This window comes from Scyliorhinus torazame, chromosome 17 (assembly GCF_047496885.1).
Source record: "Scyliorhinus torazame isolate Kashiwa2021f chromosome 17, sScyTor2.1, whole genome shotgun sequence".
Taxonomy (NCBI): Eukaryota; Metazoa; Chordata; class Chondrichthyes; order Carcharhiniformes; family Scyliorhinidae; genus Scyliorhinus; species Scyliorhinus torazame.
The window spans coordinates 34,338,014-34,358,854 of NC_092723.1; positions in this window are offsets into that span (position 1 = coordinate 34,338,014).

Here is a 20,841-nt window from a genome sequence, read left to right on the forward strand (position 1 = left end):
ATTTTTACTAAGTTGCTGACTTGAAAACTGTTCACAGAATAAACAATAGCTTATTTGTAAGTCAGCGATAAAGATGTTGAATGTGAATCTTGACATTTTAGCCTGAACGTGCAAGGCATGCACTTCAGGACAAATCTGATCTACTAATTACCATTTGTGCAAGGTCTAGTCAGTATTCTCCGAGGCTTTTAGATGTTTGCAGCACATAAAGCTGTTCAGACTCTCATGTCGGTTGAGTCAGAGAGAGTGAGCCTGAGGGAAAACAAGTGCTAGAGATGCACAGATAAAAGCGGTGGTGGGGACTTGGAGTGAGCATGCCTAAGGGAAAGAATCAGAGCATTGGAAGAACTACAAATCAAAATAAAGCTGTGGCATCACAGGACAGCAGGTAGGTGATCAGAGAACCCTGAGGTGAATACATAGCTGATGTAGTTTGGGGTCAGAACTGATCTGGAGGGCCTGTGATAATTGGAATTAAAAATTGTCAGGTGAAACAGTAATTGAACAATGGGCACAGTCAAGTTTAATTTCCACAAGGAGAAAGGTGGAACAAACAAGCTGTGAGATGAAGCAGAGAAAGGGTGCATATGACAGATGTCAGTGAGATAGTATTGAGAACCAGGCTAAATATTTAAAAAAACAATATAAGAGGGAATCCAAACATTTTCCACAGCCATAATTCTAAAAGGCTAATAAACAAGGAGTAGGACGGATTAGGGATCAAAAGTGGATTTTCAGTTAGAAACAGAGGGCATGGCTGAGGTACTAAATGAATATTTTGCACCTGGCATTACCAGAGAAGGAGACGCTGCCAAAGCTGCAGTGAAAAAGGATAGCTGAGACACTGGAGGGGCTAAAATGCGATCAAGAGTAGTGGTAGAAAGGCTGGCTGTACTTAAAATTGATAAGTCGCCAGGCATGAATGGAATGCATCCAAGAATACTGAGGAAATTGTGGAAGCAAATGCCATAATCTTCCAATCTTCCTTAGATACAGGGGTGGTTCCTTGAGAACTGGGGAATTGCAATGTTTTGAGCCTTTGTTCAAATAAAGGTATAAGGATAAACCTTCAATGACAGATCAGTCAGTTTGACCTTGGAATGCTTTAAGGAATGATAATCTGGGGCAAAAGTAACAGCCAACTGGTCAAATGCAAATTATTAAGGAAAGCTACCATGGCTTTCATAAGGGAAAATAGTGTTTAACTGACTTGATTGAGATTTTGTTGAGATAACAGAAAGGGTTGATCATGCTAATGGAATTGATGTAACGTACAGGGACTTCTAAAATGTGTTTGATAACATGCTTGTCAGCAAAGTTGAATCCCTTGGTTGATTTTGGCCTGGAAGGTGGGTAAACAGTGGGGTACCCCAGGGTCTGGTATCAGGACCGTTGCTTTTATTGATCTGTATTAATTGGGTGTGCAGGGCAACGTTTGCAGAATACACAACACTTGGAAATTTTGTGCAATGTGAAGAGGTTAGTGATAGACCAAGAGGATGTAAACAGACTGGTGGAGTGGCCAAGCACATGAAGATTAAATTTAATGTAGAGAAGAGTGAAGTAATACATTTTGGCATGAAGAATGATGAAAGGCAATATGAAATAGAGGATACAATTCTAAAAGAGATGTAAGAGCAGAGGGACCTGAAGGGTATATGTGAACAACTCATTGAAGGTGGCAGGACAGGTTGAGAAAGTGGCTAATAATACTTATGGGATCCTGGGTTTTAGAAATAGAGACATGGAGTACTAAAGCCAGGTTGTTTAATGAACCTTTATAAAACACTGACACACACCTGTGGGGAGCGTGCAGAAAATATTTATGCGATTGGCCCAGGGCTGAGAGACTTCAGTTGCCAGGATAGACCGGCGAAGCTCATTTTCCCCTTCAGGGAAGGTTCAGAGATTTGATGGAGGTGTTCAAAATCATGAGGGGTCAGAACAGAGTGGATAAAAACTGTTCTTACTGGTGGAAGGGTCGAGAGCCACAGTCCACCAATTTGAGCTGATTGGCAAAAAAGCTAGAAGTGACATGAAAAAAAAATGTTTTCACGAAGCGAGTAGCTAGGACCTGGAATGCACTATCCAAGAGCGTGGTGGAGGCAGATTCTTTTTTTTTCTTTAAATATGTTTATTCAGATTTTCCAACAAAATTTTAACAAACCCCCCGCCCCCCCCCCCGCAACAAAAAGAAAAAAGAACACAAACACAACAATCGAAAATAATACAAAATTTATACATTGGGTTTCCCCCGTATATAGCAACCCCCCCATATGACATTCAAAGGTACCCTGGGGAAGCCCCCCCCCCCACCCACCCAAATAGCCCCCTCGAAAGAGACCCCCCCCTCGCTCCCCCCTACCCTTGGGTTGCTGCTGCTGCTGACCTCCTCCTAACACTCCGCGAGATAGTCTAGGAACGGTTGCCACCGCCTGAAGAACCCCTGCACAGACCCTCTCAAGGCAAACTTTATCCTCTCCAGCTTAATGAACCCTGCCATGTCATTTATCCAGGTTTCCACACTGGGGGGCTTCGCGTCCTTCCATAATAGCAAGATCCTCCGCCGGGCTACCAGGGACGCAAAGGCCAGGATACCGGACTCTTTCGCCTCCTGCACTCCCGGCTCATCCGTTACCCCAAATAGTGCCAACCCCCAGCTCGGCTTGACCTGGACTTTCACCACCTTGGACATAGTCCTCGCGAAACCCCTCCAGAACCCATCCAGTGCCGGGCACGACCAGAACATGTGGACGTGATTCGCCGGGCTTCCCGAACACCTCTCACACCTGTCCTCCATCCCAAAGAACCTACTCAACCTCGTCCCTGTCATATGCGCTCTATGAGTAACCTTAAATTGTATTAAGCTGAGCCTGGCGCAAGAGGAAGAGGAGTTAACCCTACTCAGGGCATCAGCCCACAGACCCTCATCTATCTCCTCCCCAAGCTCCTCCTCCCACTTGCCCTTTAACTCCTCTACTGAGGCCTCCTCCTCTTCTTTCATCTCCTGATAGATCGCCAAAACATTGCCTACTCCTGTCCATACACCCGAAATCACCCTGTCCTGAATCCCCTGTGCCGGGAGCAATGGGAATTCCCTCACCTGCCGCCTCACAAACACCCTCACTTGCATATACCTGAACGCATTTCCCGGGGGTAACCCAAACTTCTCCTCCAGTGCCCCGAGGCTCGCAAACGTCCCATCTATAAACAGGTCCCTCATTCTTCTAATCCCTGCCCGATGCCAGCTCCGAAACCCCCCATCCATCCTTCCCGGGACGAACCGATGGTTCTCCCGAATCGGGGACCAAACCGAGGCTCCCACCTCGCCCCTATGCCGTCTCCACTGCCCCCAGATCATCAACGTTGCCGCCACCGCTGGACTCGTGGTGTACCTTGTCGGCGAGAGCGGCAGCGGTGCCGTCACCAGCGTCCTCAGGCTCATGCCCCTGCAGGACGCCATCTCCAACCTCTTCCACGCCGCCCCCTCTCCCTCTATTACCCACTTACGGATCATCGCCACGTTAGCTGCCCAATAATAGCCGCACAGATTCGGCAGCGGCAGCCCTCCCTGTCCCTACTACGCTCCAGAAACACCCTCTTTACCCTCGGCGTCTTATTTGCCCACACAAAACCCATGATGCTCCTACCTACCTGTTTAAAGAAGGCCTTGGTAATCATAATGGGAAGGCACTGGAACACAAAGAGAAACCTCGGGAGGACCATCATTTTAACCGACTGTACCCTGCCCGCTAGCGAGAATGGCAGCACATCCCATTATTTGAAATCCTCCTCCATCTGCTCCACCAACCACGTCAAATTGAGCTTGTGCAGGGCCCCCCAACTCCCAGCCACCTGGATCCCCAAGTACCGAAAGTTCCTTTCTGCCCTCTTCAATGGTAGGTCATCTATCCCCCTTCCCTGGTCCCCTGGATGCACCACAAAGAGTTCACTTTTCCCTACGTTGAGCTTATAGCCCGAGAAGTCCCCAAACTCCCTTCGGATCCGCATGACCTCCACCATCCCCTCCACTGGATCTGCTACATACAGCAACAGGTCGTCCGCATACAGCGACACCCGATGTTCCTCTCCCCCTCGGACCAACCCCCTCTATTTCCTGGATTCCCTTAGTGCCATGGCCAAAGGCTCAATTGCCAATGCAAACAACAAGGGGGACAGGGGGCACCCCTGCCTCATCCCTCGGTACAGCCGAAAGTACTCCGACCTCCGTCGATCCGTAGCCACACTCGCCACCGGGGCTCTATGTAGCAGCCTGACCCAGCTGATGAACCCTTCCCTGAACCCAAACCTCCGCAACACTTCCCAAAGATACTCCCACTCCACCCGGTCAAAGGCCTTCTCCGCGTCCATAGCTGCCACTACCTCCGTTTCTCCCTCCACCGATGGCATCATAATCACGTTGAAGAGCCTCCGCACATTAGTGTTTAGCTGGCTGCCCTTTACAAATCCCGTCTGGTCCTCATGGATCACCCCCGGGACACAGTCCTCAATTCTCGTAGCCAGCACTTTTGCCAGCAACTTAGCATCCACATTGAGGAGCGAGATTGGTCTATACGACCCACATTGCAGTGGGTCCTTGTCCCGCTTCAGGATCGGAGAGATCAGCGCCCCGGACATTGTCGGGGGCAGGGTTCCCCCCCTCTCCCCTTGCCTCATTGAAAGTCCTCACTAGCAACGGGCCTAGCAGGTAAATATTTTCTATAAAACTCGACCGGGAACCCATCTGGCCCCGGGGCCTTCCCCGCCTGCATGTTCCCCAATCCTTTAACCAGCTCCTCCAACCCAATTGGCGCCCCTAAACCAGCCACCTCCTGCTCCTCCACCCTTGGGAACCTCAGTTGATCCAAAAATCGTTGCATCCCCTCTTCCCCCGCTGGGGGCTCAGATCTGTACAGCTCCTCATAGAAGTCCTTGAATACCTCATTTACTCTCACCGCACTCCTCACCATATTCCCCCCGCTATCCTTAACTCCACCTATCTCCCTCGCTGCCTCCCTCTTACGAAGCTGGTGCGCCAGCATCCGGCTCGCCTTCTCCCCATACTCGTACGTCGCCCCCTATGCTTTCCTCCACTGTGCCTCTGCTTTCTCTGTGGTCAACAGGTCAAACTCCGTCTGGAGGCTTCGCTGCTCCCTGAGTAGTCCCTCCTCGGGGGCCTCTGCGTATCTCCTGTCCACCCTTAAGATCTCCCCCACCAACCTCTCCCTCTCCCTGCCCTCTCGTTCTCCCTGTGGGCCCTGATGGAGATTAACTCTCCCCTGACCACCGCCTTCAACGCCTCCCAGACTACCCCCACCTGCACCTCTCCATTGTCATTGGCCTCCAAATATCTCTCGATGCACCCCCGCACCCTCACGCACACCTCCTCATCCGCCAATAATCCCACATCAAGACGCCACAACGAGCGCTGATCCCTCTCCTCTCCTAACTCCAGCTCCACCCAGTGCGGGGCGTGGTCTGAGATGGCTATGGCCGAATACTCCGTTCCCTCCACTTTTGGGATTAGCGCCCTACTCAAAACAAAAAAATCTATCCGGGAGTCGGCTCTATGTACATGGGAAAAGAATGAGAATTCACTGGCCAGGGGCCTGGCAAACCTCCATGGATCCACTCCCCCCATCTGGTCCATAAACCCCCTAAGCACCTTGGCCGCAGCCGGCCTCATCCCCGTCTTGGACCTAGAGCGATCCAATGCTGGATCCAGCACCGTGTTGAAATCCCCCCCCATTATCAAGCTTCCTACCTCCAGGTCCAGAATCTGACCCAGCATGCGCTTCATAAATCCGGCATCATCCCAGTTCGGGGCGTATACGTTTACCAGTACCACCCGCACCCCCTGCAACCTACCGCTCACCATCATGTATCGACCTCCATTAACCACTACAATATTCTTTGCCTCAAACGGCACCCGCTTCCCCACCAGTATTGCAACCCCTCTGTTCTTCGCATCCAGCCCCGAATGGAATACCTGTCCTACTCATCCCTTTCTCAGCCTGATCTGATCTGCCACCTTCAAATGTGTCTCCTGAACCATAACCACGGCTGCCTTCAGTCCCTTTAAGTGCGCGAACACCCGGGCCCTCTTAACTGGCCCATTCAGGCCCCTCATATTCCAAGTTATCAGCCGGATTGGGGGCTGCTCACCCCCCCCCCCCCCCCCCCCCCCGCCGACTAGTCATCTCCTTTTCTAGGCCAGTCACCTGCCCGCGCCTCCCACACCCTCCAGTCCCCCAGACGGTGGACCCCCGCCCCGTCCACCTCTCCTATTTCCAGTTCCCTTTGGCCAATGCAGCAGCAACCCTATACCCCGCCCCTGTCCCCCCCCTCCCCCCGCTAGATCCATATCTAGCTCTTTTGCTCCCCCCATAACACCCCCGTAAGTCAGCTGACTCCTGCTGACCCCGGCTTCTCCCGCCTTCCCATTGACCCCGCCCCAGTGTGGGAATCCCCCCTTCCCCTCCTCCCTGGCCATCAGTGTGCGCTCCTCTCCAGTACCGCCCCTCCCCCCCCCCGACCCCCACCTCCGTCCTTCTCTAGCGTGGGAAAAAGCCCGCGCTTTCCTGAGCCGGTCCCGCCCCCTCTGGCGGAGCTCCTTTTGCGGCCTTACCTCAATTCCCCATCCCCGGGCCTCCCCTCCCTCCAACACCGACGCCCACACTCTCCCACAGTCTCCCCATCAATTCCCTTCACCCATCGCCATCCAGCACCCATCCAAGGGAACATTCCCTAAACGTAGTTAAAACCATATATACAGCAAACATCCCCCCACAACAACAAACCCTCAATTTGAGTCCAACTTTTCAGTCTGTATAAAGCTCCAAGCCTCCTCAGGCGTTTCGAAATAGTGGTGCTGATCCTGGAATGTGACCCACAATCGCGCTGGCTGCAGCATACTGAACTTCACCTCCTTCCGATTAAAGCCAGCCCTCTTCTTGGCCACCTCTGCACTCCAGTCCTGGTAGATTCAGATCTCCGTGTTCTCCCACCAGCTGCTCCGCTCTTTCTTGGCCCATATCAAGACACACTCTCTGTCCATAAAGCGGTGAAACCTCACCACCACAGCCCTTGGCGGCTCGTTGGCCTTAGGTCTCCTTGCCAGGACCCGGTGCGCTCCATCTAGCTCCAGGGGCCTCGGGAAGGCTCCCGCGCCCATCAGCGAATTGAGCATCGTGCTCACATATGCCCCGGCATCGGGCCCCTCCACTCCTTCAGGGAGACACAGAATCCGAAGATTCTTCCTCCTCGACCTATTCTCCAGGTCCTCAAATCTTTCCGCCCACCTCTTGTGCAGCGCCTCATGAGCCTCCACCTTCACCGCCAGGCCCAAGATCGCTTTTTGCCACACCTCTCGGATCGCCGCCCCTTGGGCCTTCTGGGTCTCCACTAGCTTCTCAATCGCCGCCTTCATTGGCGCCAGCATTTCGGTTTTCAGCTCCTCAAAGCAGCGTTTAAGAAAGTGGAGGCAGATTCAACCATGGCTTTCAAAAGGGAATTGGATAATTATCTAAAAACTAAGATTTGCAGAGCTGCAGGGTAAAGGCCTGGGAATGGGACAAGCTGAGTTGCTCTTGCAGCGAGCTGTCACAAATGCAATAGGCTGAATGGCTTCCTGTAATTCTATTACTTTTCAAAATCCCACTGCCCTGCTCTCCCCATAATTTTTCTCTGCTTTAGGTATTTATCTAGTTTTCACTTAAATTTTTGAAACTGCCTCAAGTAAAACTGCAAAAAGACACTTGCTCAGACCTTCGTCCAAATTCTCATTATAACCATTTTGAAGTACTGATCCTCAACGAGAGAAACCAGATTTCCCATCAACTCTTATCAGAGGATTTCCTCAAGCCCCTCCTCATAGTCCATTCTTCACATTTGAGGATTAGGTGATTACTTGAATAGAAACAGTGTGCAGGGGTACGGGTAAAATGCAGGAGAAAGACAATCATGATGTTTGTTTGGAGAGCCAATGCAGATACCTGGGTCAAATGGCCTCCTTGTGCACTGTAACAATTCTGTGGTTAACCTGGTGAATCTACATTGTGTCTCTAATATCCTGCAACTGACTTAGCCCATGTTAGCCAACTTCTCAAAGAGTTATAGAATCCTAGAGTGCTACAGTACAGAAGAGGCCCTTTGGTCTGCACTGACAAAACAATGCTAAATCTACACTAATCCCACTTTCCAGCACTTGGCCCATAGCCTTGAATATTATGACGTTTCCTGTCTCTACTATCCTCCCAGGCAATGCATTCCAGACTCCCACCACCTTCTGGATGAAAAGTGTTCCTTAAAATCCCTCCAAACCTCTTGTCCCTCACCTTAAAATTATGCCCCCTCGTTACGGACCCTTCAACTAAGGGGAACAGCTGCTTCCTACCCACCCCTGTCCATGTGCTTCATAATCTTATAAACGTCAATCAAGTCCTCCATCAGCCTTCTCTGCTGTAAAGAAAACAACCTAAGCCTACCCAGCCTCTCTTCATAGCTCAAACGCTCCATCCCAGGCAACATCCTGGTGAATCTCCTCCGCACCCTCCCCAGTCAATCACATCCGTCCTATACTGAGGTGACTAGAATTTCACACAGCACCTCGACTGTGGCCTGACCAAAGTTTTGTGCAGCTCCAACATAACCTCCCTGTTCTTGTAATCTATGCCACGACTGATAACGGCAAGTGTCCTGTATGCCTTCTTAACTACCTTATTAACCTATCCTGCCACTTTCAGGGACCTGAGGACAAACACCCCAAGATCCCTCTCTCTGTTGCTCTGAACATCCTAGTGTCCTGCCATTTATTGAGTACTCCCTTGTCTTGTTCTTCCTTCCAAAGTGCATCACCTCACAGTTTTCAGTGTTAAATTCCATCTGCCACTGATTTACTCAACTGACCAATTCAATTTCCTGAAACCTGAGACCTTCCTCTTCATTATTAACCACCTTACAAATCTTTGTATCATCCGCAAATTTACTTATCACCCCCCGCCCCCCCCCCCCCCCCCACCCCCACATTGCCATCTATATTTTTTTATATATATGCATGCACAATAAGGGACCCAGCACTGATCCCTGTGGCACGCCAGTGGAAACCGGCCTCCAGCCACACTAACAGCCTTCTATGATCACCCTCTGTCTCCTACTCAGTATAAAATGCTGCTATCATTTTTATGGCACATTTATCTATCTGCACTGACGCATTTTGGAATTGTGTACAGAGAATTGCAATGTAAACATTCCTCATACTAGAGCTCCTATTAAATGAAATAAATGCAAATTACTGTGAATGCTGGAATCTGAAACAGAAACAGAAAATGCTGGACAACCTCAAGAAGTCTGACAGCATCTGTGGAGAGAGAACAAAGCTAATGTTTCGATTCTGGATGACTCTTTGTCAAAGCTGGGATTGTCCCGCATTTTCTGTTTTTGTTTCCTATTAAATGACATGCTGCTATGAGGGGAAATACATTGGAAAAGTGTTTTTATTCAGCAGATGATTTAGACTCAAGGTTTTTAATGTTGAATAGCTGGAAAGATGCTAAGTTAAAAGGCTCTGAAATTCCTCTGGTTTTCTGATGCTCCATCATGAATCCAGAGGGAAACCTGCACAGCCCCATAGCAAAACAGGAAAGATCCAGCTGTGACAGAAGTTTGCTCTTTCTGGGTCGATTCTCAGTGGCAGAACCTCTGTTCACTCCGTCAAAGAGAAGCAATAGGAGGGAGACAACAAGTTGCGGAGATTCCCTGTGTGTGGAGTTCCAGATACTGAGGCACATTGAGGATTCACTTCGGTGAAGACTGGCACTTTGATTCAGCTGAGGAAAACTGGTCTTCCAAGGACAAATGTGGGTCTGACAAAGGGGGCTAAAACCGAGGAAGCAACATGAACTCATGAAAACCTCTGATGATATTTCATGGTAAAAGAAATAAACCAGATTAATTCCCTTGCTCACAGGACAGGAGGGGATCCTAGCACAGATAGCCGTGCAAACCTACCCAGTGTAGTTGGTGACTAGAATGTCTGGTCGCGAGGGTATGTGGATTCCACTGATAAGCCTGCAATGAGCGCTTGCACCCACACACCAATGAGGTGCCCGCTTAATGCCACCTGAATCTCTAGTCCCAATATCATACCATTCAATGCATTTTTCCATTTGTCCTCCAGGGAGTAAATGGCCAACTTCCAAGCTTGGCTATCTTCTTCTATTTTCAAAACTAAAGACTAACCATTACTTTTATTGCGTTTAATCCTCCCTCATCTGGCCACATTTCAAATCTTGATGTGACAGGAGATGCTGCCTGACCTGCTGAGCATTTACAGCAATTCTTGTTTTTCTTTCAGATTGTGAGCATTTGCAGCATTTTGTTTCTGTTCAGAAATAATGTGTTTGTCTTCAAAACCAAGAAGTACTTTTGCAATTTTGCACTCACAGAGGGGGGAGCCTAGACTGGTCAGAGCACTTATCAGAAGTTTAGACACACGCTGTGAATGACCATTGATTTAACAATAACGAAGTAGCAAATTACACAAATATGTTGTGCGAAACATTATAAAAACAATTATTAAAAGCAAATAGTGCGGATGCCTGGATATCTGAAATAACGTCATAAAATGCTGGATAAACTCTGCAGGTCTGGCAGCATCAGTGGAGAGAGAAATATAGTTAACAGTTCAGGTCTAAATGACCCCTCTACAGAAGGATCAAAGCGTTAACTCTGTTTCCACAGATCCTGCCAGGCCTGATGAGTTTACCCAGCATTTTCTGTTTTTATTAAAAACAATTATTGTTTGAAACATGGATTGTCATCCTTTAATGAAATATTGCTAATCTATTGAAATTCAAATGGATTAGTGAAATGCTTCTGAGGAATTCATTAAATATTTGTGCACCATTAACCCATGGTATACTTTCAAGGATTAGGCATTTTATTAAGCTCATTTGATCCACTTGGAAAATTAACAGGAATATAGAAAAATATCTAGGAACTGAGGGATAAAAAAACAGTTAAAATAATAGTAACCCACCTATTGTAGATACAAATGTTGGATAAGTCAGAAATATCTACTAACATAGAAGCAGGAGGAGGCCATTTGGCCCTTTGGACCTGCTCCGCCATTCATTATGATCATGGCTGATCATCAAGTTCAATACCCTGATCCCGCCTTCCCCCCATATCCCTTGATCCCTTTAGCCTCAAGCGCTGTGTCTAATTCCTTCTTGAAATTATACAACGTTTTGGCCTCAACTACTTCCTGTGGTAGTCAATTCTACAGATTCATCACACTCTGAGTGAAGAAATTTCTCCTCAACTCAGTCCGAAAAGGTTTACCCCTTATCCTCAAATTATGACCCCTAGTTCTGAACTCCCCACCATCAGGAACATCCTTTCTGAATCTACCCCGTCAAATCATGTTAGAATTTTGTAAGTTTCTGTGGGAACCCTCTCATTCTTCTAAACTCCAATGAATATAATCCTAACAGGTTGGATTACTTAAAATTTGCCTGCAAACAGTTTCTCCTCTGGAAGGACTTTAGCATTCAGATAATATCACCACTGGAGGGCAGTATTCAACTGCATAATATGGCATTGTCTGATAATTAAAGTTACCAATATTGTAATTAATTGAATGTAATGCAGCGTTGCAATATTTGGCAATTGACACTAGAAGTGGAGACAGACTGAAACTATCCAATTTTCTTATGCAGATTTAATTTTTCCTAACCGAATACAATATTCTGTATCTTTTATCCTACATTAATCTGCTTATATAATGCACATGTTTACCAATGGCTGAGAAGGTCAAGGCACAACAATGTTGTGCCAGAAGAAACAAGATTAAATCTTCAGTCTGAACCAAGTCTGACCTCTGAGGCGGTCAGTATGGCTACTTTATTGACCTCAACAGCTCATAGCTGGAGTGGAAGGAAATAACTGGAGGTTTTTTTTCTTTTGAGTCGCTCCTCAGTGATTTCTGCTAAAAAAAATACATGTGTTGGTGTTATCTGAGAACAGCACGAGGATCCACTATGATACCTTCCATAGTTGAATAAGCTTCTGACACTCTGATGGAGATTATCAATCAGGACTCCAGTGGGGCCGTGCATCATCCGCACTTGTTTCATCATTCATCTCCAAGGGCTTACTGAGTCTGCAGTTGAGAGCTCGCTGCATGAGAGAGGCCAAAGGTTTTCAGTAATTTTAATGTACGTTTCAACATTTACAAATGCTACTGAGGCATAAAAATAGCTGTCAAAACATAGTGGATAGTCTAAGAACTATGGGGCGGAATTTAACGGAAACATTTCTAAGTTCATTTGTGGCGGGTTTTGCAGGGAGTTTCCCGACAGCCCCATTGGCAAGTTCCTCACTGCTATCAAACAACACTTTTTGGGCCCTGGGGACTTGCCCACCAGTTTAGTACACCAGGGAGCTGGGGGAGCTGAACTCAGAGATTGAGCCCCCATTTTAAAAACAATAAATAAATTTAGAGTACCAAATTCATTTTTTCCAATTAAAGGGCAATTTAGCGTGACCAATCCACCTACCCTGCACATCTTTGGATTGTGGGGGTGAAACCCACTCAGACAAGGGGAGAATGTGCAAGCTCCACATGGACAGTGACCCAGAGCCGGGATCGAACCTGGGACGTCAGCGCCGTGAGGGAGCAGTGCTAATCACTGCGCCACTATGCTGCCCAAGCCACCATTTCAAAAGGGTACCATAATCTCTAAGTGAGCTTGTCCCCCCACCATGGGCAATGTCACCCTACACACACATGGGCATTGCCTCACACCCTCCCAAGTGAGAACACCCCGTTATGGGGTCCCTGGGCCCACCTCCCACCTCCTTGAGACCCCCCACACCTCCTTACAGCCCCACCCTCTCCACGATCTCCACCTATCACACTCCCTAATCTCCCAGAGGCTCCTACTTACCTGCCCTGCATCCCCCACCCTTCATACTCCCTCATCCTTCTTTCATGGACATGGCCCCTCTCAGACCCTGACCCATGGCAGTGCCAAGCTGGCACTTGGAAACCCTTGCACTGCCACCATGGCATTCTGGCAGTTCTTCCATCTTGGCAGTGCCACCCAGGCACCTTGGCAGTGCCAGGTGCCCACATTCCAGGGGAAGGGCAGGGAGCCATCCTGCACTATTCCTGCCCAATCAATAGCCTAGAAGACCCCTTGGGCACCGTTCCGCCTGGTCCACATTTGTGTGAACCAGTACTGAACGGTGTCCAGCTGCAGCCTCCCTGGCGAGGTCAGTCGATCCTCAGAGGCCGGTAGATCCCGGCTAAGCCTGCCTACATAGGTTTTAAAACCTGCGTAGGTGTGCGTCGTTTGGTCTCACCCCTTTTGGGTGTGATTCTGATCCCCATGCCTGGCGGGACTTGGGCATATCCTGCAAGGCCTAAAGGCTGCCAGGGAGCACACAGGAGGCCTCTCCCAGCATCTACTGACTGCGTGGCTCTCTCGCTATTTCCCATTGGTTTCCCATTGGAGTTGACTACTGGTCACTGCCTCCTGGACCTAGCCCACTGTGGCAATTTGACCGCCATTCCGAAATTAAACAAGTGTCACAACTATCTGTGTAGCTGAGCGGTATCAGCCAACAAAATAGATAGAACATTAACTTTGAAATCTGGTTTTGGTCCTTCTAAGCATTACCCCAGGCAACATTGGATGCATAAATTATTGAACTGGCTTTCTAACTCAGTGCTACAAATGCTGGGAAAAAAGAAATGTGAAGAGATTAGAATCACATTTAAAGGTTTGCAACAGGAAATTGGCAAGAACTCCACCACTTCAAGCTCGAAGCAGAAAGTTAAGCAGCATGCTAAGTTAGCTGAGCAATTGCCCTTCATATTTTTCATCTATTTATCAGATATAACTGACTGGAAATATTCTTCGTGGTCCTGCCTCACGCATGAAAAGAATTGGTGCCTTCAGGGGAAAAAAATGAAGTACAATGCAATTTCTTTTAGCTGAATCCAATTTATAGAATGACTATTAGCATAATATTGATTTTTATGCCTTATTTGTATTCATTGATTTTTCTCATGGAAGGGGGTGATTTGTACAAGCCCAGAATGGTTTTGTACTGGAGTGCAGAAACTTGTACTCCTAAGCCGCCAACAAAGGTATGCTTTGTAACAGATACTTTTGGATTTCAAAGGCAGGGATAGTAACAGATAGAATTGTTTAATCACATAACTGATTATTTAATTCAACAACCTGCCTTACAATATCCATCAATAAGTAATGGTTTATTATTTATTCTTCCTTTGCTTGCCTGAGAAAGGTCCCAGTAGATTGGAAAGCTGCAAAATGCAACACCACTGTTCAAGAACAGAGGGAGGCGGAAAGTAGGAAACAATAGGCCTGTTAGTCTAACAGCTGTCATTGGGAAAATGCTGCAATCCGTAATTAAGGTGGTAGTAACAGAACGTCTAGAAAATCATAACACAATCAGGTAGAATCAACATGGTTTTGTGAAAAGGAAATTGTGTTTGACAAATTCAGTGGAATTCTTTGAGGATGTAAAAAGCAGCATGGACAAGGTGTGGATTTCCAAAAGGCATTTGATAAAGTGCCACATAAAAGTGCAAGACAAGAGCTCATCACATCGGTGGTGATATTTTAGCATGGATAGGGGATTAGCTAACTAACTAGGAACAGAGAGTTGGGATGAATGAGCCATTTCAGACTGGTGAACCATGCTGGGGCGTCCACTATTTATGATCTATATTAATGACTTGGATAGAGGGACCAATTCTTTTGTAGTCAAATCTACTTCCAAAGATTGCTTACAAGGCGATAAAGTTGTGACGAAGATACAAAGAGACTGAAAAGAGATTTGGATAGATAGGTTAAGTGAGTGAGCAAAATATGTGGGAAAATGTGAAGTTTTCCACTTTAACAGGAAGAATTGAAAAGCAGAACATTTTTTAAATTGAGAAAGCCTGTGGAATTTTGGAGTACAAAGGGCTTTGGGTGAGTTTGTACATGGCTCAGAACAGGTTAGCATGCAGCAATCTACAATGGATGGCTAGTATCTGAGTGGAGACTTCCAAATGGAGATGTCCTCTCAAAATGTTTTTAATAATCTTAAGTAAATACTAGAAACAGCAGCTAGGCCACTACTGTTGGGGGCTGGGAGGCAGGGGTCTGGGGGGGTGGGGTGGGGGGGGGGGGGGAGGATTGTCTCTATAAAGTGGTTTGTTGCTTGCACACCCAAACAGAACAGGCAGCAAGGGGCTCTAAGGTTTATTGAAGCACAGGTTGGCAGGTAGCCACCTCTAGGCAGTTAAACTGACTCTTGTATGTCAGCTAACTGGAGCTGACAGCAAAAACCCAATCAGCCTCCCTTCAGCGTAATTAGCAAGTCTCTTAAACAGCTCTAATTGGCTGCCTGCCTCATAGAGGTGGATAACCCTCCTGGCCTCGAACCCACCTTCCCCAAAATGGCCGGCAGTGGGAAGAATGGTGGGAAACCAGCTCGCTGGCCATCACTAGCATTTTTGGCCGAATCCGCCTCTTTTCTTGAACTCGGGAGTTCCTCAGTTTCAGCACTGAGTGTCTGACACTTCAAATAAGCTCTCCAGGTATAAATATAACGACTACAGCCATAACTTGCAAAAATAATCCCCACAGTATAGCTGCATTTGATTTTCTTTGTAAATAATATGAAAATCAATAAGGCAATTTTCTTGAAGGGTTAGTGAAGTCAACTCAAAGTTGGTTTAGTTGCAAACTATTCTTCAAACTGCAACCGAAAATCTGCTTCACAGATTGCACCCACACATAGCATTAAATTAATGTTTACTTTATTTAATAATGGCATTGTGTCAAATTATTTAACGTCAAATGATTCAAGCAGACAATCGATCTTGTATGGATCATTGTAGTTCACCATTTATATTAACAATTTAGACTTTGGAATCAAAAACACAATTTCTAATTTTGAGGGTGACAGCAGATTTTGAGGGATAGTCAATACTGAGGAGGAGTGCAACAGATTACAAGATGACATCAATACATTTTCAGAATGGGATGATAGTAGGCAAATTAATTTCAACGTAGATAAGTGTGAGGTAATACATTTTGGTAAGATTACTCGGAAAATGTGAATCTTCATGAGATGGAAAAGCAATGGGATCAGTGAGTATAATTACACACATTAGCGGTTAGCACTACTGCCTCACAGCGCAAGGGACCCCGGATCAATTCCGGCTTTGGGTGACTGTCTGTCGAGTTTGCACATTCTCCCCGTGTCTGCGTGGGATTCGTTCTTGTGCTCTGGTTTCCTCCAACAGTCCAAAGATGTGCAGGTTAGCTGGATTGGCCATGCTAAATTGCCACTTAGTGTCCAAAGGTTAGGAGGGGTTACAGGGTTCTGTGGATGGGTGAGGGAGTGGATCTGGGTGGGGTGCTCTTTTGGCGGTTTGATGCACATGCGATGGGCTGAATGGCCTCCTTATGCACGGTAGTGATTCGATGACTCTATTCTTTGAAAAGTAACCACACGGCAAGCCCCTAACGAGAGCAAACCAAGCACTAGAGTTTATTTCTAAAAGGTCGGGATGGAAATGTAGAGAAGTTATGCTAAATTTGTATCAAAACTTGATTCGGCCATACTGGGAGTATTATGCACAGCTCTGGTCACCATAATATGAAACGATACTGAGGCACTAGAGAGGCTTCAAAAAAGATTTGCAAGGATGATACCAAGGTTATACCCATTATGAAAGGATGAACAACCTGGGTATCTTTTCTCTTGATAAGACAAGTTTCAGGGCTGATCTAATAGAGGTCTTTAAAATTATGAGAGGGTTTGATAGTGTAGACAGAGATGATGTGCTAGGTTTCACCAGCCCTTGATGGATGGGCAGAAAAGGTGTTGTAAAATGGGAAGAAAAGGTGAAGGGTGGGAGCGTCCATCTTCTTTCTGCTGGCATGCCAATTTACCAGTACCAGGTATGGTGGAAGATTACACTCATACCGGGAGGCCAATTGAGCCACTTAAGTGGCCAATAAAGGGCATCGTCCCACTGGCACTGACATTTTACCAGTGGTGGGTAAAACTCTGCTGCATGGAGAGATCGCCTGGTGAACCCTAGTGACCTCCCAGGAGGCTTAGGGGGATTGCTCAAGTTTGGTCCCTCTTTGTCGTGTGTGGGTGGTTTCCCCAGCAGAAATGGCCACCCCTCATGGCGACATCCCTCCCCTCCCTCACCAACCCCTGTTCTCTTACAGAGTCGGCCTGACTGGCCCAAGTTCCCCCAGACCCCATTGACCTGGTTGAGAGTGTGGCATACTTCCCTGGCGTCCTATTTTTCCAGACGCAGTCTCAGCAGTGGCCACTGCTTCAGGTGGCACTGCCGAGACAATAGAGCAGCTAGCCTTCCAATTGACTGGCAAATTCTGGGGGAAGATGGCTGTCTTTTAAAGGCACAGCAACCTAACTGGTGACTAATTAGTTGCTTGACTTTTGAAAAATGTTACTGCTGATGGACACGGTGGGATTGCCTTGGCTTATGACCTATCATCAGCCGCCCCCACTCCTCCCCCCCCCCCCCCCCCCCCCCCCCCCGGCCCCCGGCCCCCCCAGCCATCACGATGATGAAACTCGGTCCAATGGTTCCGTTTGAGGGCAAGAGCAAAACTGGAGGCCATAACATTTTCTTTAGGTTAGGGGAGGGTGGAAAGCACCAAACTGAGGTGCTTGGTATTAAATGAATGATGGGGCTGTCATAATATACACCAGTATATAATGGTGCAGAAGCACACTGATGGACACACATTGGGACCAATCAACATATACAACACCGCAGCCAATCACCAGTGAGAGCACACGCACTATAAAGACCGGGGGCATCAGAGTTCCCGCTCACTCAAGTAGCAGCTAGCTAGGAGCACAGAGCTCACAGCCTGCAACACAGACATTCACCATGTGCTGAGTGCATCAACTGGTTAGGACAAGGCAAAGGTCTTTAGTTAAAGCTGGTATCATATTTACCCACAGTTCCAAGTATGTTTAAATAGTTAACCTTTTAATAAAATAGTGTTGCACTACTTCAAGTGTTGGTGACCTGTATGTGATCCAGAACACCCAACACATCATGATACCAGGGCTGGTTGCATATTAGCACTTCTTAGACCTACCTGCAACAGATCTGCCTTCCGCCAGCATTCCGTCATTCTGCAACATGGACAACATCAGCCCACCGCTGCCGCTCCGCATCGCCGGCAACCTCGGGGCCAACTGGAAGATTTTCAAACAGCGCTTCCAGCTCTACCTCGAAGCCACGGACAGGGAGGGTGCCTCGGACACCAGAAAGATTGCTCTTCTCCTCTCCACGGCCGGGGACCATGCCATATTTTCAACTCTCTCACCTTTGCAGATGACGAAGTCAAGACAAAGTTCAAGACAGTTCTCAAATTTGACACTCACTGCAGCGTAGAGGTGAATGAAAGTTTTGAACGCTACGTGTTCCAGCAGCGTTTGCAGGGTAAGGACAAACCTTTCCAATCCTTTTTAACGCACCTCCGCATCCTTGCGCAATCTTGCAGCTACGGGCCCACCTCCGACTCCATGATACGTGACCAGATCGTTTTCGGTATTCAGTCGGACCCCCTACGTCAGCAGCTCCTCAAAGTAAAGCAACTCACCCTAGCGACCGCGATCGAGACCTGTGTTCTACATGAAAATGCCACCAGTCGGTACTCCCATATACAAGCGGCTGAAACGGCGCGGCAAGGTCCCCACGAGGCGGAAGGGGTCCAAGTGATTGAACACCTCCAGGGCCTCAGCCTGGATGAGGGCGGCCATTTCGCGGACTCCCGCGCTTGTACGCACCAAACGGGACGGCGACATGGAGCAACGTAATGCGCAGGGGCGCACCACGCAGGACCGCACCGCGCAGCAAATATGCTGACATCACGACGTGCGGCAACTGTGGCTCCACCCATTTAAAGCGTCAATGACCCGCAAAATCTCGACAATGCCTACGATGTGGAAGACTTGGCCGAGTTCGATTCCGATCACCCACACAACACTGACACCGAGGACCCGAAGGTGCCTTTTTGAGTCGGTGTCGTAACGAAAAACAGGCTGTACCCGAAGCTAAGACACCAGCCGCTGTCGGTATACAGCATCGATCCAGACGATGAGTGGTGTGCCACCCTGACGGTCAACCGGTCCCAAATACGATTCCACCTGGACACTGGTGCCTCCGCCAATCTCATGGCGTGGTCTGCTTTCCAAAGCCTTCATGTCAAACCAACCATTCTCCCATCGGCCTGCCAGCTATTGGACTACAATGGCAACATCATTCCTGCTACCGGCTCATGCCAACTCGAAGTGACGCACAAGTCACAAAATGCCATCCTTCCTTTCGAGATCGTGGGCTCCTCGAAGGACTCTCTGCTTGGTGCACAGGCGTACAAATGTCTAAACCTCGTTCAAAGAGTTCACTCTCTCTCTCCTGATGACATGTCTGCCTTCCAGGATGCTGACTGCAGGGCGCAACTCAACACCATCATCGACCAGCAACACGACGTCTTCGAAGGCATGGGCACGCTCACATATACTTACAAGATCATACTCAAACAGAACGCCACACCTGTGGTGCATGCACCTGCAGAGTCCGAGCACCCCTCAAGGACCGCCTCAAGCAGCAGCTGTAGGACCTCCAAGACCAAGGAGTGATCTCCAGAGTTACGGAACCAACCGGCTGGGTCAGTTCCATGGTGTGAGTAAAGAAGCCTTCCGGTGAGCTCAGAATCTGCATTGATCCAAAGGATCTGAATTGCAACATAATGAGGCAGCATTACCCAATCCCCAAGCGCGAAGAGATCACATGCGAGATGGCTCGGGCCAAGCTCTTCACCAAACTTGACGCCTCAAAAGAATTCTGGCAAATTTAACTAGATAGATCCAGCAGGAAACTGTGTACCTTTAACACCCCTTTTGGCAGATATTGTTACAACAGGATGCCGTTTGGGATCATATCGGCGTCAGAAGTATTCCACAGGATCATGGAACAAATGATGGAAGGCATTGAAGGTGTTCACGTCTATGTTGACGACATAATCATTTGGTCCACCACCCCGCAGGAGCATAGCAGTCGCCTCCAGCGCGCGTTCAAACACATACGGGAGCAGGGCCTATGCCTCAACAGAGCCAAATGCTCCTTCGGCCAGACGGAACTCACGTTCCCAGGGGACCACATCTCCCAGTTGGGTGTGCGGCTGGATGCGGACAAGGTGGCTGCCATCACAGCCATGAAAAAGCCAGAGAACAAGAAGGCAATCCTCCGATTTCTGGGCATGGTCAACTTCCTAGGGAGGTTCATCCCTAACCTCGCCTCTCATACCACAGCTCTCCGGAACCTGGTCAGGAAGACGACAGACTTCCAATGGCTTCCTGCCCACGAGCGCGAATGGAGAGAACTTAAAACCAAACTTACCACGGCACCGGTACTGGCCTTTTTTGATGCAGCGAAAGAGACAAATTGTCGACCGACGCCAGCCGATCTGGCATTGGGCAGTGCTCCTGCAACGCGATGAGGCCTCATCATGGGCCTCCGTTGCATATGCGTCACGCACCATGACCCCCACGGAACAGTGCTACGCGCAGATAGAAAAGGAGTGCCTGGGCCTGTTGACCGGTGTCATCAAATTTCATGATTATGTGTACGGCTTTCCCTAATTCACCGCCGAGACCGACCATCGCCCACTGGTCAATATAATACAAAAAGACTTGAACGACATGACGCCTCGCCTCCAGCGCATTCTGCTCAAACTCCGGCGATACGACTTC